Source organism: Galeopterus variegatus, unplaced genomic scaffold (genome assembly GCF_000696425.1).
Source record: "Galeopterus variegatus unplaced genomic scaffold, G_variegatus-3.0.2 Scaffold1631, whole genome shotgun sequence".
NCBI lineage: Eukaryota > Metazoa > Chordata > Mammalia > Dermoptera > Cynocephalidae > Galeopterus > Galeopterus variegatus.
In genome coordinates, this window is record NW_007727742.1 from 313,021 (window position 1) to 319,020 (window position 6,000).

Below are 6,000 nucleotides of genomic sequence, written 5' to 3' on the forward strand. Positions count from 1 at the left end.
GAGTCTGTGGTTAGTTTAGAGGAGATGGGGAGCCTCCCTAGGCTGGGGCTGTGTCTGAGTTTCTGATGTGTTCTCCAGAGTGCAGCGCAGGCAAGAGCTGATGCTCATAACCCAGGTGCATTGTTGCCAATCTGTGAAGAGAATGTTCTTAAACAAAAAGCAACACCAAAATGGACAATGTAGGAGATTTTTAGTATTAATGAACGTCATGCCCATCCTGTTGCCCCCGCAATCTGTGAAGAGAATGTTCTTAAACAAAAAGCAACACCAAAATGGACAATGTAGGAGATTATTAGTATTAATGAACGTCATGCCCATCCTGTTGCCCCCTGGGGCACTAGGCCCCTCACCAGGTTCTTCCTGCTTGTGCCTTGTTTACTCAGTCTTGGACAGTTTCCTGTGATAACCAAAGCCTGTTTCTTTGTGTGCTATTACTTAAGCACAAGCAATATTAAAAATGATTCTGAGAAAATTATATTAAGTGAAACAAGTCAGGCACAGAAAGAGAAGTACCACATGTTCTCACTTATTTGTGGGAGCTAAAAATAAATAAATAAATAAACACATAAACAAACATAGGGTGGGGGGAGAAGAAGACAACAATCACAACAATTCCTTGAACTTTTTAAGACAAGTGAACAGATATGATGTATGGGGGGAGGGGAGAGAGGGAGGGGGGAATAGGAACAGGTAAAGGGTCATGAAAATCGACTACAATATATATTGAGAAGTTAAAATAAAAATAAAAAACCAATTCTGGAGCCATTTGAAAGAGTGGCTTGTCAGCTGACTGAGATGATGGGACTTCATTTAGGATATTAGGAGGAGCACTGCCACAGACAGAGCAATGGTGCTCTGGCAGCACCCCCAAGCAACCAGCCACTCACTGCTCTGAGTCTGCAGACTACTCTCCACAGTGTGAAAGACACCTTGTCACCTCTCTGGCCTGCAGCCTTAGTCGCCTGTGAGCCTGGGAGAAGGGGAATCACACCAAGATTTTAGGCAGCTGTTCATATTATCTAAATTATTTTTCCATAAATCAGTCTCTGGGTCCAAACCATAACCACATAATTCTAGGAACTCCAAGCCAGATGGGAGCTATTTTATCTTTGTTTTGCAATTGAGGAAACTGAAGTACAGATTGGTTACATGATTTGCCTGAGATCTCACAGTTAAGTTGATGTTGAGCCACGACAAGAACCCAGGCCCCCCAACCCACTATCTACTGACCTGCTGTTTAGTACCTCACCACTGCTGTTTAGCACCAATGTCATCTTCCTGGCCCTGCATTCCTACTTTTCCAAAACAAGCTCCCCACAGGATGATGTTTAGGTGAATCTCAACTCTAATAAGTTAATTAATTCATTAATTAATTCAAGTTAAATAATATTAAAAACTCAGTTCCTCTTTTGCATTAGCCACATTTCAAGTACTCATTAGCTACAGACAGCTACCATATTGGATTACAGATACAGAACATTTCCATCATGGAGCAGAGTTGGATAGTAGTGATGTAGGTCATTTCAATGAATAAAAAAAAATAAGAGCAATAAAAATGTTTCCAAGACAAGGCATCTTTTTGTGTAGTTTTGGGTTTAGTATGGATTCTGAAGGTGGCATTTTATGTCTTTTTTTCAACAAAAATAAAGTTATTTATACCTACATGGCATTTCTCATAGCCATTTAGTAAGTTTGTTCTTCCTTTTATATAGATAAGGAAAATATAACACAAAGTTATCCAGGGAACAAGATGAAAGAAATCTCAGTTCTTTTGTTTCTATTCTCCAAAGGAGACCTGCAAATCACTGGGCCTTACAAAAGCTTGTTGACCTGGAATTAATAACAGTAATAGTAATATGTTCAATCGGTTATAATAATTTTTTATAAAAATGTTTTACTGCTTAGAAGAACCTCAGGAGATTTTGCATATTCTCTGTTGATCTAGTTCTTTTTACTCAAAAATAGAGTAGGGAAGTAGGTCATTGCCTGTGCTAAAAGCAAAAAGGAAGCACTCTCATTTTTTTCCCCAAACACCATTACATTTTCATCTTGGCTCTGAGACTGATACCATCAATGCCCGCTGGCTTAGTGCTCTCTGACTGTGGTCTCATTCCATATGGCATCTGTCCTAGAGGAGCCTTATAGTTGGCTTTTTGCCAAGGGCACAAGTGGAATTGGCACTCAGGATCTTGTTGCAATTTGCAGGCAAGGTGCCAACAGAGATGTATGTGCTTGTGTCCAGGGTCTGCACGTGGTCACTGAATCCATGGAAGACATCTCCCTAGAGAAACCCAGTTCATGGAATATTAAGCAATGACAGTTGGACTTTCAGTCTTAATTGTATCCACATTCTGTAGGCACCATTTCTTAAGGGTGTGACATTGGAAAAGACACTTTACCTCTGTGACTCTGTTGCTTCATCCTCAAAACAGAGGTAATGATTCCACTGGAGCTGTCATGATATTGTATGTCATGTACTTGGCAAAGGTTTCTGGCAAAGAGTAGTCCCTCAATAAATATTACTTGAATTTGAATCTAAATTTCTGCACTGTAAAAGGCACTATGCTGAGTGCTGAGGATGGCTAAGGAGTGAAGAGAAGCAAGCTAGTCCAATTTTCTAAGCCCAAGATCAGATTCCCATAAATACATGGTCTTGCTAAGGGTCTTGCTGAGATTTGGGGTGTCTGTTTCCATAATTACTTCTCTATCAAGAGCACATTGGCTCTCCGTGGCCTCTGGCATGTACCCCCACGGATTTAACTGTCGAACACATAATCTCTGTCTCGCTTAGAAGTGTCAGTGCCTACAGCCTTATGAGGACAGTGAGTCTCCACTAGAAATGACCATCAGCCAGGAAGAAAGTTGGGAGTTCAAAGGAGGAGGAGCTTGGGTAGATTAGCACAAAGTTAACCAAGCTGTTGCAATACCATCAGGATTCAGAGCATGGGATTCAGCAGCACTGGGGTGGTTGGTATAACAGGACCACCTATTCAGCATAGAAGCTTTTGATCAGGAAGGTGTGGTAGTGGTGGTGCTGTTTTTAATTTGTATGACAACTATATATCATTGGATTTACTTAAGGAATTGTCATGCCCTTAGCACTTATGCAAATCTTTGGAACAGTTATTTGCAAAAAGGCAAGTCATTAGGAAAGGATGTAGATGTGGATGAGAGGTTCTCATCCTCATGACTCTGTGGGAATAGAGAGGAAGAGAATCTGTGGAGATGGAGACACGCTTATGTGAGTATTGAGAAAATATGGGTAGTAGAGTAGCCTTAAAAGACTCCTAAGTCCAGCACTTTGTACCCTCTTTCCCACAGACAGAAAGAGGATAGGTGTATGCACGTGTTTCTTTTCATGCTTTTATTTGTCATTGTGATTTCAGGGACCCCATATGGCTTGCTCTTGGCTTTGTCTTCCCATTGATTCGCAATGAGCTATTCACTCTCAACACAAGCTGGACCAGATAGAATATTTGGCCACATGACGGATTAGAAATAGTTTGCACTCTGTAGCCTAGTGGGCATAGGTTTGAATTCTAGCTCTACAATTTATAAGCTAGTAATCTTAGGAAAGGGACTTATTTCTCAGATGTTGGCATTAGGAAAATACTACTTTCTCATAAGATTGTTATAAGGATTAAAAATGTAAAGCACCTAGCACAGTATCTGGTATATAAGTGTTGACTGAAAGATACATGTTATTTTTACTTAGGGTATGAATTGTGTTTGAATCTATACTATAAAAATTTTGGATTGAAAAGTAAGGTTGTGATGGTCAACTCATTTCAAGTGCATCACAAATGCAAGGAATGGGTCAACAGTAGAAATAGCTGACACTTACTGAGCACTTACTCTGTTCCATGTCTGTGCCATCGGAAGCGGTAGTGCCAGGATTCAGAGCGCATGTCCTTAGCCACTGCACTACACTGCCTCAGGATGATAAGAGGTCTCTAGGCATCTGTGAAGGATGGCTGATAGAGAGGAATTAATAAATATGCACTCACTAACATGAGGATCAAATGTGTAAGGTATAAGCCCTCTTCTCAGCTTTTTTGTATGACTTGGTGAGTCTGTATTTTGTGAGAAAATATAAATGGCCTCTTATTTGAAAAAACATTGAGGAATGCTTGCTCTAGAATTCTAAGCTTAGATATTAGGGCTGGTATACTGCCACCTAACCTCCCTCTCCCTAGCCACCCCCCCACCCCCCTTCCTGGCCACATTGCATTAATGGTGCTCTGTACAGACAAGATGCAACAGCTCCATTTTTTGAACTTCCGTTCTCTGTTAGCTGAGACCTGTGGCAGTGCCTTCCTCTTCATTCTCGCTGATTGTCAACAGCAATAACCACAAGTCCTTCCTGTCCCATAAATAAGTCTTGCCACACTCGCAGCGTGCTGTGAACACCACATTCTGTACTGCAAGGGGCCCTGCCACCTCCACCCTGCTGCAGTCACAGCTCCACAGGGTTAAGGTGTTTATTGAATTCACAGAGTGATTTGAAAAGTAGTATAGGTACATAAGAACAAGATAAATGATCTAGCTCTAATGTAAACATGCGTTATATTACACCTAAATTGTTGAAAGAAGATTTTGTACTCAATATTTTATTCAGCAGAATAGTTTTCATAACAATAAGGTTGATTAGAGAAAGCTCTGAAATTGCTTCAAGTAAGACAATCTCAAGGATTAAAAAAATAAAGTGGTAAAATAGGGGGATCAGAACAAGTAGAAATTGAAGCCCGGACCTAGTAAAGAGTATTTGACAGCATTTTTCTCTCTGGATTCAGGATTCTTTTTTTTAATAGGTTTTAATTCAGGATTTTTTAAAAATAGGTTTTTGACCATCAGTGTTGTCTGTTTTCCTGAGGGCTCAGGACGAACCTAGGCCCACAGCAAATCCGGTGTGTTTTTTGATATTTTATTTTAACCAAATAAAGAACTCTGCTGAAAATCTTTGAATACCTCTTCCTATTACCCAGAGGCTACAGTGAAATCAACCTGCTATTTGCAGTTTAGTTTTAGTCAGTGTGTCCCCTTTCTGACCTTTCTGCTTGTTGGGGCTCTGTGGATGCTGTCGGCTGGCTTTGCATTTGTTTAGGTGCATTATGTTTTCACAGGCTGAGAAGTTAAACCAAGAGCCCAGTACTGCAAATGAGTACTGCTCAGAGGCATTTAGCCTTGACACTTGGCAGAGTAGATGAGTTGAGGGTTCGTTTGGAGGGGGGGAGGGCAAAGTGTGTATGATTTTGCTTTTACTATTTACTCCAGCTCAAATAGGGAAGGGGGGGTCCAAGTAGAACAGGAATGTCTTCCTCATCATGTTACATGATTATGACGAGAACTGCAGGCTTAAACAAGTGTTCCCTTCCAAATGGGAGTTTGGGAAACATTAAGTAAGACTGATATGTAAAAGCTTATGGTTTTGCTCTTTGTATCACCCCCAAATATTTACTGAAGCTAGAAGAAAAGGCAGACTTTCTTTTTTTTTCTCTCCTAAACGTGTGATTGTTTAGAACTCAAGTGTAACATCTGGAAGTCAGATATACAGAGAGCAATTTATGGAGTGTGAAAGATTTGAAATATTCAGTGTCCTTTAGTGGGAACTCAACTTTCTGGGGCTGCATTTTTTTTTTCTTCCGGCACAAAGCAGGCAATTCTGAGATCGCTTTTGCCTCTCTGAATTAAACCCTTTGTGCGTGGGTCCCATAAACAATGTGCTTTTTAAAGGAGAGCCCCCTCCCAGCTCCGGCCCTTTTCTCCAGCGTGGGCAGCCAATCAGCTGCACAGAGCTGCATAGCTGGAGCGCTTTCCATTCTGAGCAGCCACAACGTACTAATTTGATGCACACATGGATGCCTCTCTCACTCTGCAAATTCATCACCAGCATCTTGCATTAGTCATCTGACGGACTGCCAAGTGTTTCATTTTCCTTCCATGTGACTTTATTATTACCACCTCTATCCTCTCTTCAAAAAAAATCCCAAAAAAAAAAAA

The 6,000-nt window shown here is 40.8% G+C and overlaps 1 protein-coding gene across 2 annotated transcripts in view; it reads left to right on the top strand.

Moving 5' to 3' along the window:
- Positions 1–6,000, top strand: part of LOC103594831 (CUGBP Elav-like family member 2) — a 296,489-nt gene that overhangs the window by 234,537 nt on the left and 55,952 nt on the right. The window lies entirely within an intron of this gene.